The sequence below is a fragment of the Oryctolagus cuniculus genome, chromosome 7 (genome assembly GCF_964237555.1).
Source record: "Oryctolagus cuniculus chromosome 7, mOryCun1.1, whole genome shotgun sequence".
NCBI classification, from domain to species: Eukaryota; Metazoa; Chordata; class Mammalia; order Lagomorpha; family Leporidae; genus Oryctolagus; species Oryctolagus cuniculus.
Genome location: NC_091438.1, coordinates 152,587,469 through 152,601,819, shown reverse-complemented (window position 1 = coordinate 152,601,819; position 14,351 = coordinate 152,587,469). Strand labels below are relative to the sequence as shown.

Genomic DNA, 14,351 nt, shown 5'->3' with positions numbered 1-14,351 from the left:
TTTCTTTTTCCAGACTTAACTTGGCCGTGTGTGGGTGTGTGGTGGGGGGGTGGGGTCACTGCCCTGCCCTCTTCCCAAGGTTGGACTTGGGGCCCCAAGGAGGGGTTGCTTCTCAGGGGGCTACCTCTTTTCCTGCCTTCCTGGGGAGGGTTCCTTAGGGCTCTGCCTCAGCCCTGGGGTGGGGGTGCCTCCGTGGGGGCTGGCTCAGCCTGGGGGCCGTGTTTGGGCTCTGGGGTGGAGAGGCTCCTCCTTGGGGGCAGGGCCCACCTGGGGGCTGTGTCCCAGGCCTGGGGGTGGGCTCCGTTTGGTCTGGGGGTCTCTCAGCCCTGGTGGGGGAGCTCCGCCCTGGGGTTTCCCTGAGCTGGGGGAGGGGCATTTTTGAGGACTGGGTCTCTGCCCTGGGTGGGCGTCTCTTGGGACCTCTCAGGCTCTCCCGGGGGGCTGGGCCCCCGTCCTGGGGGGAGTCTTCCTGGGGGGACTTTGCCTCCATCTTGGAGTTCTTTGGAGCTGCCCTGGGGGGCCCTGCTTCAGTGCTGGAGGCTCTCAGTGCCCTTGGTGAGGGGTCCGTCCCAGCCCTGGGGGTCCTCTCCCTCAGTGCAGCCGTCAGCTCCGGGGTGGGGGGTGGGGTGGGGCGGGGCGGGCAGTGGCTGCTGCTTCTGCTAACTCCAGTTCCCTGCCCCTTCCTGGTCAGCTCCGGGGCAGTCGCTGGTCCGCTGTGTGCCACTGCTGTTAGGGTCACAGCATGGGCTCCTTCTCTCGCTGGGTGGCAGCAGTGAGCCCCTGGAGAGGCACCTGCAGCCGGTGGCGTCTGGGGCGTGGGCTCGGTGCTGTGGCTGAGGGTGGGGTCCAGTTCCTTGCCGGTGGGCAGTGGGATGCGTGGCGGAGGCACGTGGTGGCGTCACAGTGCGTGCAGCTGTCGCCGGGACGCGTCCCTTGGGGCTGGGGGGACGCTGCTCTTGACTGTGTGAATGGGGCGGGCGCTGGAGCTCGGAGAGAGAACGGGGCAAGCTCAGGCCTTTAGCTCTGACCCCAGGCCTGGGCTGTGAGGGCCGAGGCCTCCCGGGAGCTGTCACTGCCAGACCACACTCTGGGCACTGCTGTTGGCGGGGTGGCATCTCGAGTTTTGCATGTGAAAGTTGGGGCGTTGGTTGGGAACAAAGGGGGTCCTGCCCCGTGGGGTCCACAGGGCCCATGTGGAATGGGAGGAGTCGGAATGCCCAGGCAGCTCAGGGGGACCCGAGCCCGCCGCTGTCGGGGGACACTCAGTTCCTGTGTGTAAGAAAGCCCTGAGGGGCTGGCGCTGTGGCGTAGTAGGTTAAAGTCCCGGCCTGTAGCACCCGCATCCCTTATGGACGCGGGTTCGAGTCCCGGTTGCTCCATTTCTAATCCAGCTCTCTGTTATGGCCTGGAAAAGCAGTGGAAGATGGCCCAAGTGCTTGGGCCCCTGCACCCACATGGGAGACCTGGAGGAAGCTCCTGGTTCCTGGCTTTGGATCAACCCAGCTCCTGCTATTGTGGCCATTTGGGGAGCAGATGGAGGACTTCTCTCTCTCTCTCTCTCTCTCTCTCTCTCTCTCTGGCTCTACCTCTCTCTAACTCTGTCTTTCAAATAAATAAAATAAATCTTAAAAATAAATAAATAAAGCCCTGTGCTCCCCCTGCCCGGTCGGCACCTGCCAGCGAGGCTCACAGCCCAGCCTGCTCCCCAGGGCCAGGTGCACGCCAGCCCCTAAAAGGAGCACGGGAGGACCCACGAGACTTTGCTCCGAGGACGTGTGTGGGACTGGACTTGGGAGGGCACTGTCCCGCTAGATGGGGCTAACGCCAGGGATGCTGGATCTCATCGCACCACGCGCCCCGTAAGGGCGGGGCTGTGCTCCGGGAAACTCGCTCCCAGGTGGCTTCGTCCCTGGTGAGTGCCATGGAGCGTACTTGCATGAATTACGATGCTGTGACGGCACCAGGCAATGTACTCTTTGAGAGGCAGAGAAAGTGAGAGAGAGAGAGAAAGAGAGAGAGAGACAGAGAGAGCAAGCAGGTGGGAGAGTGAGAGAGAGCGCATGAGCAGGTGGAAGAGAGAGAGAGAGCGAGCAGGTGGGAGAGAGAGAGCGAGTGAGCAGGTGGGAGAGAGAGAGAGCAGGTGGGAGGGAGAGAGCGAGCGAGCAGGTGGGAGAGAGAGAGAGCAGGTGGGAGGGAGAGAGCGAGCGAGCAGGTGGGAGAGAGAGCGAGCGCTCTCAGCGGCTGGTTCATTGCCCGGCTGCCTGCAGTGGCCGGGGCCGCTCTGAGACCAGAGCCAGGAGCTGGGACAGCTCTGTCCAGGTCTCTCAGGCCGGCCGCCGCTGCTGCTTCCCAGGGTCTGCACGGGGAAGCTGGAATTGGACGCAGGCACTCTGGGCTGGACGCAGGCCTCTTCAGTGTCCTGCTCCGTGGACATGACCTTGCGTGGCCACCGTTGCGCTGCGGTTCGCTGGGGGTGCCCTCCCGTGGCACCTGACCGTACTCGCTCGAGTGGCTGAGTTGGCAGGTTGCCATGAGCCTATAGTTAGTGCTGGGGGTACCGTGATGTGAAAGAGGGAGACGGGGTGGGGGCCTGCGTGCACCCACCTCTTCTGTAAGAGGGACCAGAGACGGAGACATGGAGAAGCAGATGCGTGTGCGGGAGGGGAGAGGTGGCGGTGCTGTGGCTCAGTGGGTTAAGCTGCAGCCTGCAGCGTGGGCATCACATAGGAGCGCCAGTTGGAGTCCCGGCTGCCCCACTTCCGATCCAGCTCCCTGCTAATGCTTCCGGGAAGGCCGCGGAGGATGGCCCAAGTGCTTAGGTCCCTGCCACCCATGGAGACCTGGATAGAGTCTGGCTTCTGGCTTTAGCCTGGCCCAGCCCAGCCCATTGCAGCCATCTGGGGAGTGAACCAGTGGATAGAAGATTCTTCTCTCTCTGTCTCTCTCTCTGTAACTCTGCCTTTCAAATAAACAAATACATAAATCTTATGTCTCAGGGGGCTGGCATTGTGGCTTAGCAGGTTAAACTGCTGCCTGTGGCACCGGTATCCCATATGGGTGCCGGTTTGAGTCCCGGCTGCTCCACTTCCAGTCCAGCTCTCTGCTGTGACCTGGGAAAGCAGTGGAGGATGGCCCGAGTGCTTGGGCCCCTGCACCCACGTGGGAGACCAGGAGGAAGCTCCAGGCTCTGGCCTGGCCCAGCCCTGGCTGTTGTGAACATCTGAGAAGTGAGGCACGGATGGAAGATCTCTTCTCTGTCGCTTCGCCTTTCAGATAAATGAAAACAGGTATTGAAAAAAATCCGTAATACGATAGAAATGCCCTGGGGATGGCTGGCGTCCTGTATTCTTTCGGGAATAACAAGGAAAGACCCCTTCGTGTGTTGATAGATGCAGTTCTTTCTCAAACATATTTGACCCACCTCTGGGTGAGCCCGTGGGTGGGGCCTGAGCGACACAGCCCTGGGTGGGCCAGCCCCGCCCCCCGGCTTGAGGCTTCTGGTAGGAGTGGTGAGCACTCGTCTTGTTTTCCAATGCCACGGTCATTCCCAGACCCTGAAGGCCTTGGAAAGCCGGGGGCCCCGGAGGGAGGGGCCCGCATCTCAGTAAACCTCCTTCGACTCCTGTCCCCCAGGGCCTTGTTTTAATGGGGCGGTGGAGGTGGCCAGGCAGTCCTGGGGTGGCCAGGCGGTGGCCCTGAACTGGTCCCGGGGGACCCTCTAGCGCTGGGTCAGCGTGGGGGCTTCTCACAGTCGGGTGGCGGGAGTCTGCTCCCAGCCGGTGCCCGTGGACCTGGCTGTCCATGCCCATGCCAAGACCGTCTCCCACACTCACAACTGCACTTAGCGCCCAGCCAGCTTCTCCCCAGGCGCCTTTTAAAACAGATTTATTTTTATTTTTTTGAAAGGCAGAGTTACAGAGAGAGAGAGAGGTCTTCCATCCACTGGTTCACTCCTCAGATGGCCACAACAGCCAGGGCTGGGCCAGGCTGAAGCCAGGAGCTTCTTCTGGGTCTCCCCTGTGGGTGCAGGGGCCCAAGCACTTGGGCCATCCTCTGCTGCTTTCCCAGGCCATAGCAGAGAGCTGGATCCGAAGTGGAGCAGCCGGGACTTGAACTGGCGGCCTGTGGGATGCTGGTGTCACAGGCGGTGGCTTTACCTGCTATGCTACAGCACCGGCCCTCCATTGCCTTTTGTGTACAAGCGTTGGCAAGGCCTTAGCAGAGCATCCGTGGAGCTGTGTCCGAATTCGAGCAGCGGTCAGCGTGGTCTGCCGGCCCGTGGGCCCCCAGTGTCCTCGTCTCCAGGGCAGAGCTGGAGCTGTGTTGCTGTGCAGGAGCGGCGGGGGCTGGACGGCTTCCCACGGCAGCTGAGGCCATACAGGGAAGGCGTGCGCTGGTTCCGGCCACCGCTTCTCCACGCACCCTTCTGGGCTGCTGCGTGGGAAGGGAGCTGGGCCCTTTAAATTCCCCCCTCCCCCGCCGGCAGCGGACCAGGCTGGGGCAGCAGGGGGCGCTGGGGAGTGCAGACCGGCCTCCCAGAGTGTGTGCACCAGGGCCTCCCGCAGCGGCCAGGCGCAGCCCCCAGCTCCCCTTTCTGGCCCCTCTGCAGGGGGAGCCCCTCGAGACAAGAGGCCCCAGAGCAGCTGGGATTTGGGGTGAGTGCCCCAGGCCGGGCTTCGGGCAAGTTGGGCTGGTTCCACATTTCTTTTTCCACGCTAACTTCTTGGCCAAGTGGGGGGGGGGGTCACTGCCCTACCCCTTCCCAAGGTCGGCACTTGGGCCCCCAAGGTAGGGGGTGCCCTACCTCGGCCCTGGGGGCAGCCCAGGTGGGCAGACTCCCCTGGGAGCGCGGGAGTGGGGGTCTTCTCCTGCTTCAGCCCTGGGGCGGGGTCTTCGCTATGCTGCCTCAGCACTGGGGCTGGGGGACCCTTCCTTGGGGGGACTCTCTCAGCCCTGGGGGTAGCAGCTGCTCCTTTTATTGTTTTTTAAAAAAATTCATTTGAGTCGCAGAGAGAGGAGCTCGGGTTCATTCCCCAAGTGCCTGCAGCTGGGCCGGGCAGAAGCTGGGAGCCAGGAAGGCAATCAAGGCCTCCCACGTGGACGGAGGACTCGAACCCAGGCCCTCCCACGTGGGACGCTGGCGTCTTACCAGTAGGCTAAGTTCTTTTCATTGCGTCGTAGCCAATCTCCCATCGTAGTCATTGTCCTTTCTGTAAGTTGCCCTGTTTGGGCGACCGTGCGGTCCCTGCTCGGCCTGGTGCGCGTGGGCCCGGGTTGCTGGTGCCTGGGTGCTTCCGGCCGGGGGCTGTGAGCACACCCTGCCCCTCGTCCTCACGGGGGACACGGCCTCTCTGGCCTCCGTCTCAGAGCTCTCGGATGGAGACCTCAGGGCTGCCTCTCGCGTGTCGGGAGGGTGCCACACACCTCTGAGTGTTTCCTGGGTCTGTTTCTTACAGCCGTGGTGGGGGGGTTCCATGCGGATTTGGAGGGCTGGCTCAGCCTGGTGTGAGACCGGTGAACGTGGCAGCTCCGTCTAGGGCCTCCGGCTGTGTCACCTGGCTGTCTCCTGGTTCCTGATCTGTGAAATGGGCCTTCGCTTGGGCAGCTGCTGGATGGTGGCAGGACTGCGCCTGCTCCTGGGCACAGCCCTTGGCAAGCAGCAGGTGCACTCTGGGCGGCAGCCCGGCTGACCCGTCCCAGGCCTCCCCTCCACAGACCAAGAGCCCAGCAGGGTGAGGCGGGGCCTGGTGCAGTGGCTCTGTGCTCTTTACCTGGCCCCTGCCCATCCAGGCCTACAGGGACTGGTCAAGTGTCCATCTGTTGAGGGATTGACGAGCCTTGTTAGTGCCCGTGCAGCCCAGGAGAGGGATGGCTCGGCGGGGTCAGTGACTGGGCGCAGCGGTGACATTTAAATGAGGTCGCACTCGTCCAGGTCCTCACTGGAGGCAGCCAGGCCCCTGCGGTGGGGCAGGGCTGGTGGGGGTGGGGCTTCGCTGCAGAGAGGCAGGAGGGGGCTGCTGTATGGGAACCCGGGGGTGGGGGTCACTGTGGCGTTCAGCGAGAGCTGAGAGGACAGGGCCCAGCGCAAGCCTGGCACGCGGCAGGTGCTTCCTAAATGCCCGTTTCTGCTTCTCTCCCTGCTGCCCCGGGGCTGAGCCGGGCTGCTGGCCCGAGCTGTTGGTACAGACTCCGCGTGGCCGGGCCTCTGGAGTGTCATCTGTACAATGGGACAGCTCCAGCGTGGGCAGGGGGATTTCTGAGTTCAGGGGCCCAGCCTCGCTGTGTTCTCAACACACCACTTTGCTCTGATGCTGAACCCAGCGGACCCCTCCCCCGCCACCAGGCGCCTGTGCCGCGGGTGTAGACATCGAGGGCTCCTCTCTGCGGGGGGCAGGAAGCTGTGGGGGCCCGAGCGGCTCACCTGAGGTCCCGATCCCTGATCCTCCTGTTTTCTTGGAGGGACGTGGCTTCGGCCGCCCAGTCCCTAACCTTCGCCCTCCATGGTGGCACTAACACCCCTGACCTGGAGGCCCTCGGGGGCTCCCGGGGACTGGAGAGGGCCGTCCGGTGTTTGCAGGAATGGATTGGCTTGAGTCCAGCAGAACCGAGTCCGCAGGCCCTCGGGGTCTGCTGCCCCCTCCCGGGAGCCCACACTGTCCCGTGCAGGCTCTGGAGCGAGTCTGGGCTCCCAAGTCTGGGCTCCCATGAGTTTGTAGCAGGACCCCGACTGCGGGGCTGGGGCCTTTGCTCCGCTCCCGTGACTACCTCCCCGCTCCAGCACAAACCAGCCCCCAGCCCCCAGCCACAGGGCGCGGGGTCTCCCCTCCCCCTCTCGCTGGCCGCACCCGGGGCAGCGGCTGCCAGGGGCTCGCAGGAGTTGGCGTGGAAGGGATGAGAAAGCCTGCTGGGGGCGCGGGGGGAGGTCCCGCTCCCTGGGGCCCCCGACACTGTGGCTCCAGCTCGGCAGTGGGCTTCTGCCGCCTTCAGCTCTGCCTGGGTTCGGGGTCGTGCAGGGCCAGGTGGGCTGGGGCCCTGTCCACGAGCTCCGGCCGTGGCCAGGCTGAAGCCAGGAGCCAGGCAGTCCCTCCAGGTCCCCCCCGGGAGTGGGAGACTCCATTCTCCTGCCAGTTCCCTGGGGGCAAAGACCACAGCCCTGCTCACAAGCCCGCTTACGTAGAGTTGTATATGGGGCCATGGAAGTACAGGGGTGGAGGGAGTAGCAGAGAGGGCTTCCTGGAGGAGGTTACATCGGAGTGAAATCTTTAAACACAAATAGATAGAAGCCCGGCAGGGACAGGGGCTGAACAAAGGCCAGGCCAAGAGGCAAGAGGGCCCCGTCGCAGGGGTGACCCATGCGTTGATGTTGCTGGAGGTGCAAGTGTGGAGTGGGGAACGGGGACCGTGGAGGCGGCAGAGCCGTGTCTCGGGGGGACGGGGACCACGGAGGTGGCAGAGCCGCGGCTTGGGGGGACGGGGACCGTGGAGGTGGCAGAGCCGTGTCTCGGGGGGACGGGGACCACGGAGGCGGCAGAGCCGCGGCTCGGGGGGACGGGGACTGTGGAGATGGCAGAGCCGCGGCTCGGGGGGACGGGGACCACGGAGGTGGCAGAGCCGCGGCTCGGGGGGACGGGGACCGTGGAGGCGGCAGAGCCGCGGCTCGGGGGGACGGGGACCGTGGAGGCGGCAGAGCCGCGGCTCGGGGGGATGGGGACCGTGGAGGTGGCAGAGCCGCGTCTCAGGGGAACGGGGACCGTGGAGGTGGCAGAGCCGCGTCTCGGGGTAACAGGGACCACGGAGGTGGCAGAGCCGCAGCTCGTGGGCCTCGAGTGCCAAGCTGTGGCTCCGAGTCCTCGCAGGGAGGACCTGGGGGAGTCACTCTGACACCGGGGCCACCCTCCACCCCAGGGCCGCTACGCATGGTCAGGAGCGCTAAGAGGTGCGGCTGGGAGGGCTCCGACCGCGCGTGCCCTCCTGGTGCCATGGGCCCCGTGGTCTCCCCCATGCTCCGGCAGACCCCCAGCCTCACTAGGTGAGAGGGAGCCTGGCTTTTCCCAGCGGCTATCTCTGGGACCCCCAGTCCCCTCGTCTCGGGCCCTGCCTCCTCTGCCGGCCGGGGCTCGTGCGGAGAGCGGTGTTGCCAGGGCTGCGGCTGCTCTCGTGGTGTTGCCAGGGCTGCGGCTGCTCTCGCCCTCTCTCTCCACTCTGCCTCCTGTGGACAGGGCTGCAGCCTCCCTGCTCGCTCTGTGCCCCTGCCGGGCAGCCCGCAATGGCGACTGACCTGGGGCCCTGTGTCCAGGCGGCTGGTGACAGCAATGCCAGGGTCCCCCTGGGAGAAGCCGTCGTGTGTGACCTCTGCTTAGGGCCACCTTCCACTGCCCTCCCAGGCCGTAGCAGAGAGCTGGATCAGAAGTGGAGCAGCCGGGACTTGAACCGGCACCCATGTGGGATGCTGGTGGCCTGAGGCCTGGGCACGGGGGCTGCTGGGTGCTGGCCCTTGCTGTGCCGTGGCCCCTAACTGGTGAGCTGTCAGGCTCCAGCCCTCTCCATGAAGAAGCAGGGGGTGGAGGAGCCCCCAGCTGTCCCGAGGCCAGATCCAGCCCTGGCCCGGCTCTAGGGGCCATCTGTCTGCTGCCTCTCGCACCACCCTTGTGGCCTCTGACAGCTGTGTTCCTCAGCACCCGGCAAGCCTCAGTTTATCCCATCCTCATAATGGGCATGCAGTTCCCAAGCGCCAGAGGCAGGCCTGGCAGATGCACTCACAGCGCGGTGGGGGCGGCCCGGGGAGCTTTATTTTGTCGCTGACTCCCCAGGGGCTGCCCGAGGGTGCTGCATGCAGAAGACAGATGCGCCATCCAGGTCACGGGCGCCGCAGGGTGGACCCCACCCGGGCGGGGGCTTCTGCCTGCTGTGCCCCCAGCCAGCCACAGAGCGGAGCTGCTGATGGGCATGGGAGTGAACTGGGGGCGGGCAGCGTGCTACCCCGCTCCTGACCTCCACACCACAGCCCAGGGAGTAAGTAGATTAGACCCACTTGACAGATAGGGACACTGAGGCCAGGAGGTGAGGGGAGGCTCCCAGCCCTTCTGCATGGCTAGGAGTCTGGCCTGCTCCCAGCACTCCCTCCACGGCACAGGTCACTCGGCCGTCTGTAGGTGTCCTGCTCCGTCACTCATTCATTCTCTGAAAGGCACATCCAGCTCACGGCAGGTGCAGGCGCAGGCGCAGAGCCGGCGGAGCAGCCCGTCTGCCTCCGCGTCGGCGTTCCTGCCCACCAGGCTTTCCTGCCTGCTCGGCTTGCCCAGAGCCGGGGTTCATTCAGTCCCACCCTGGCGGCGGTGTTGCTTCGAGGGAGCCGGGTGCGAGGCGCAGGTCCCTCCAGGGCGTGGAGTGCCGCCCTGGGTTCTGCTCCAGCTGGAGCTCCCGGCCAGCCCTCCCGCGGGAGTCACGCATTCCCCGCAGCCCTTGGGTGATGCTGTCAGGAGGAGGAGGCGGGCCTCGCCTGGCCCCTGTAATTGAGGGCTGGAAAGCGCAGCCCGCAGTGCCCCCAGGGGTACAGGGTGCTCCGCTGCGCGGGCCAGGGGTGTCTGCTCCTTGGCTCCCCCACTCTGGGCTCTTTGCAAAGATAGTAACGGCTCCGCGGCCCCCCAAGTTGTGCTCGTGTCCCCGATCCACGGTGGAGCCTCATGGCAGCCCCACAAGACTCCCCGGCTGGCGGCTCTCCTGCTCCCGCGTCCCACACTGTCTCCGACCATCGCCCCTCGTTTCCTTCCTTTCCTGGTCTGAGCTGTGTGTACCCGTGCATCGTGGCCGAGATCTTCCTGCACCCGCCCGGGGCCACGTTTGGCCCCTTTGGCGTCCACGGCTCCCGGGTGCTGCTCAGTGGTGGCTGTCGAGTCCCTCACCCTCACGGTGCACGGGGAGCGCTTGGCCTCTTGGGCACTGGACGGAGATCCGCGTGTGCCGTGATTTCAATTTGTGACATCTGTAGAAACAGCTGCGTCGTGGGTCATGGGCTCAGCGCCTCTCACTGCTCCACTGATTGATTTCAAACACGCGGCCCCTCCCCCTGGGGGCACCCCTCCCCATGGTGGGCCCTCCCCCTGGGGGCACCCCTACCCCTAGTGGGGCCCCTCCCCCTGGTGGGGCCCCTCCCCCTGGGGTACCCCTCCCCCTGGAGGCGCCCCTCCCCCTGGGGGCACCCCTGCCCCTAGTGGGGCCCCTCCCCCTGGTGGGACCCCTCCCCCTGGTGGGCCCTCCCCCTGGGGGCGCCCCTCCCCCTGGTAGGGTCCCAGCCGGCCTGGGTTCTGTTCCCGCCCACGTGGGAGGAGCGAAGCTGCCTTAGGGTGGCCGAGGGCAGCAGCACCACACGGGTCCCTCCCGCCCTGCCCGCGTGGTGCTCACGATGGGAGCAGACGGGTGGGCTTCTGGGGGGCAGGCGTGAGTGGGTGAGGTGGGGTCCAGACAGCCAGGGCTGTTGTTTCAGAGGCCGCTGAAGGGGGCTCTGGGCACCTGCCGCAGAGGAGTGCACAGACGGAAGTGTGCTGGGGACAAGCCTGGAAGGGGCAGGGACCCCGTGGGGGTCCCACCAGGAGGGCGGCCCCAGCTGGGACTGGGAGTCCGTGCCCAGGAGAGAGGCGAGCTGGCTGGTGGGCTCCGGCCCTTCCACGCCGGTGTCGTGGGGTCAGGGTCGCTCCTGCACAGGAATGTGGGGTGTGTGGGTGCCAGAGAAGGAAGAGGGGGTGCTTGGCTGCTACCAGTGCTGACGTCCCCCTGGGCTTTGCAGCAGGCTGACGATGGGGACTGTCACCTGCAGAGTGTGGGGGACGGAGGCTGTCACCCCCAGAGTGTCGGGGGTGGAGGCCGTCACCCCCAGAGTGTGGGGGACAGAGGGCAACTGCCAGAGTGGTGGGGACGGAGGCCGTCACCCCCAGAGTGTGGGGGGCAGAGGGCATCCCCCAGAGTGTCGGGGATGGAGGACGTCACCCCCGGAGTGTCAGGGATGGAGGCCATCACCCCCAGTGTGGGGGGCGGAGGCCGTCACCCCCAGAGTGTGGGGGATGGAGGCCATCACCCCCAGAGCATCAGGGACAGAAGCCGTCACCCCAGAGCGTCAGGGATGGACGACGTCACCCCCAGAGTGTCGGGGATGGAGGCTGTCACCCCCAGAGTGTGGGGGATGGAGGCCGTCACCCCCAGAGTGTGGGGGGCAGAGGGCATCCCCCAGAGTGTGGGGGACAGAGGCCGTCACCCCCGGAGTGTGGGGGATGGAGGACGTCACCCCCAGAGTGTGGGGGGCAGAGGGCATCCCCCAGAGTGTGGGGGATGGAGGCCGTCACCCCCAGAGTGTGGGGGATGGAGGACGTCACCCCCAGAGTGTCAGGGACAGCCCCAAGTTTCTCGGAGCCAGTGGAGGAGCTGGCGGTGGGGGCAGAGGGGCTCCCGTGTGTGTGTGTGTGTGTGTATGTGTGTGTGTGTACGGGGAAAGGTTGTGGAAGTGCTGGGTCTAGTTGGGCCTTGAGGGCTGGGTGGGCTTTTTTTTTTTTTTTTTTTTTTTTTTTTTAAGATTTTCTTTATTCGAGAGGTACAGTTATAGACTGAGAGGGAGAGACAGAGAGAGAGAGTCTTCCATCTGATGGTTCACTCCCCAACTGGCCGCAATAGCCATAGCTGCGCTGATCTGAAGCCAGGAACCAGGAGCTTCTTCTGGGTCTCCCACACTGGTGCAGGGGCCCAAGCACTTGGGCCATCTCCTACTGCTTTCCCAGGCCACAGCAGAGAGCTGGATCGGAAGTGGAGCAGCCGGGACTAGAACTTGCGCCCATATGGGATGCCGGCACAGCAGGCGGCGGCTTCATCCACTACGCCACAAAAAAAAAAAAAAAAAAAAAAGGGTGCTGGCCCCCTGGGTGGTCTTGAACGGGAACAAGGGGTGGGGCTCAGAGCAAGGGTCCTGAGGCTGGGGTCCGTGGGGATGGGCTGGTGGTGGAGCCGCAGGCAGCAGACGCAGTTGAACTGGGGGCGTGGGGAGGAGAGGAGGCCCCGGGCAGGGCTGGTAGGACACGCCGCCCTTGGGGGGGCACCTGCCGTGTGCTCGCTCTGCTGCGCCGTGTGCATTCTGCACAGCAGCCCCGTCCGCTTAGCGCTGCTGGGGCCCCTGTCCACACAGACGGAGACTCAGGCTCAGAGAGGCCCAGCGCCTCGGCCGTGGTCACACAGCAAGCGAATAGCAGAGCGGGGGCTCGGAACCCTGGCCTGGCCCGGCCAGCGTTGTCTGCTCGGCTCTTCCCGGATCTCGGGTGGTGAAGTCTGGGGGCGCCTGCCGATGTGTCCCGGGCTGTGGCCCGGTTCTTTCCCCTTAACCCTGCCCTCCTGCAGATTTCCTAGACAGCATTGAGCATGGCCGGGGGTGGGGGGAGCCGGGGGCAGGTTCTGGGCATGGCTGGCGCGGGGTCTGGGGAGATCTCCTTGGCTCTGAAGGTATGCTTTTCCCCTCCCTCCTCCCCCCTTGCAAAGAGCCGGAAGAAAAGGTGGCAAAATTGGAGTCAGCAGAAAAATCTCATTTTCACCTTAGACATGTTTGTAGTTGTCAGATATCAACCCAGCGAGAGAGCTCCGAGCCCGGTCCCGCCCTGGACGTTGACAGGAAGTCACTGTCCAGGCGTAGGCAGGATGAGTCACCTGTGCAGGCCTCAGTTTTCCCACCAGTTAAATGGGCGTGGGGGCCCTTGCTTGCTTACAGGACCTCTGGGAAAGGCAGAGGTGTGAGCCGGGCCAGGAGCTGGAGAGGGGAGGGTGGGCAGTGCCCTGCTCATGGGTCCAGCCCTGCTTAGAGGGTCAGTTCTGCTCAGGGCCAGCCCGTTGTTGCTGTGCGGGGCTGCTATGGCCAGATCTTTGGATTATTTCCAAGGAAAGCCAGAAATCTGAATTATGCCCTAAAATCTTCCAAATCTGGGCTGGCGCTGTGGCGCAGTGGGTTAACGCCCTGGCCTGAAGCGCAGGCATCCCATACGGTTCGAGACCCGGCTGCTCCACTTCTGATCCAGCTCTCTGCTAGGGCCTGGGAAAGCAGTGGAAGATGGCCTAAGACTTTGGGCCCCAGAACCCATGTGGGGGACCCGGAGGAAGCTCCTGGTTCCTGGCTTTGGATCGGTGCGGCTATGGCTGTTGTGGCCAACTGGGGAGTGAACCATCGGATGGAAGACCTCTCTCTCTCTCTCTCTCTCTCTCTCTTTCTCTCTCTTTGTAACTCTGACTTTCAAATAAATAAATCTTTAAAAATAAAACAAACTTCCAAGTCTGAACTATTAGGCACCGGATCCAAAATGTTGGGACCCACGGGACAGCCCCTGGACTCAGCAGCAGGCGCTGTGCCCGTCCGCTCGCCACGGCTGGGCTGGATTATCTGGGTTTCCTCCATGCATACAAAGGAAATCCAAATATTTGCCTTCTGGATCTATTGATTTGTACTCATTGATGAGGTCTGTGCTTAACACCGTGCGTCTAAGCTCAGAGCTAATAATGGGGCAGGGGCATCTGTGAGAAGCGGTCATCAGGTTAGGACTCCGTGTGCACCTGTGCCTCTCCCGCCGGTCACGTCGCCGTCTGCGGTCCAGCTGTAACCTGTCCTGCTGCGGACTTAACCTAGCCTGGCTCCAATGGCAACAGAGCCTGCTGCCCCTCCCCCTCGTCCTAGATTCCGAGGCAGGATCGCAGGGAGAGTGGCCCTGAGACGTCCATGGCCCGGACAGCTGTCCCGGGGACCTGCACCCTCCACCTCTGAGACACCAAGGCAGGGCAGGGTTATCCGACGCCAGCAGCGGCCCGAGAGTGAGGTTCGCTGGCGCTCAGAGGTCTTGAGGGACCTCCAGCGAGAGCAGTGGCCAATGTGGGTCAATTTCTTTCTTTTTTCAAAAGATTTTATTTATGTATTTGAAAAGGCAGAGTTAAAGAGAGAGGGAAAGACAGAGAGAGAGAGAGAGAGAGAGAGAGAGAAGGGTCTTTCATCTGCTGGTTCACTCCCCAAATGGCTGCAGTGACCGGAGCTGAGCCAATCCGAAGCCAGGAGCCAGGAGCTTCTTCCTGGTCTCCCACGTGGGTGCTGGGGCCCCAGGACTCGGGCCATCTTCTACTGCTTTCCCAGGCCACAGCAGAGAGCTTGATCGGAAGTGGAGCAGCTGGGACTTGAACCAGCACCCATATGGGATGCCAACGCTGCAGGAGGAGGCTGAACCCACTGTGTCACAGCGCCGGCCCCGCGGGTCAGTTTCTTTAGTGTCCAGTGGGTTTATAGGCCCTTTAGAATGTGGGTTGGGGAAGATCTACAAAGTCAGTAGGACTGAAAGAGGATCCAG

The 14,351-nt window shown here is 64.0% G+C and overlaps 1 protein-coding gene across 1 annotated transcript in view; it reads left to right on the top strand.

Annotated features, from left to right (window-relative positions):
- ACTL8 (actin like 8) overlaps nt 1-14,351 on the top strand; it is a 65,992-nt gene that overhangs the window by 207 nt on the left and 51,434 nt on the right. The gene's annotated exons all lie outside the window — the stretch shown is intronic.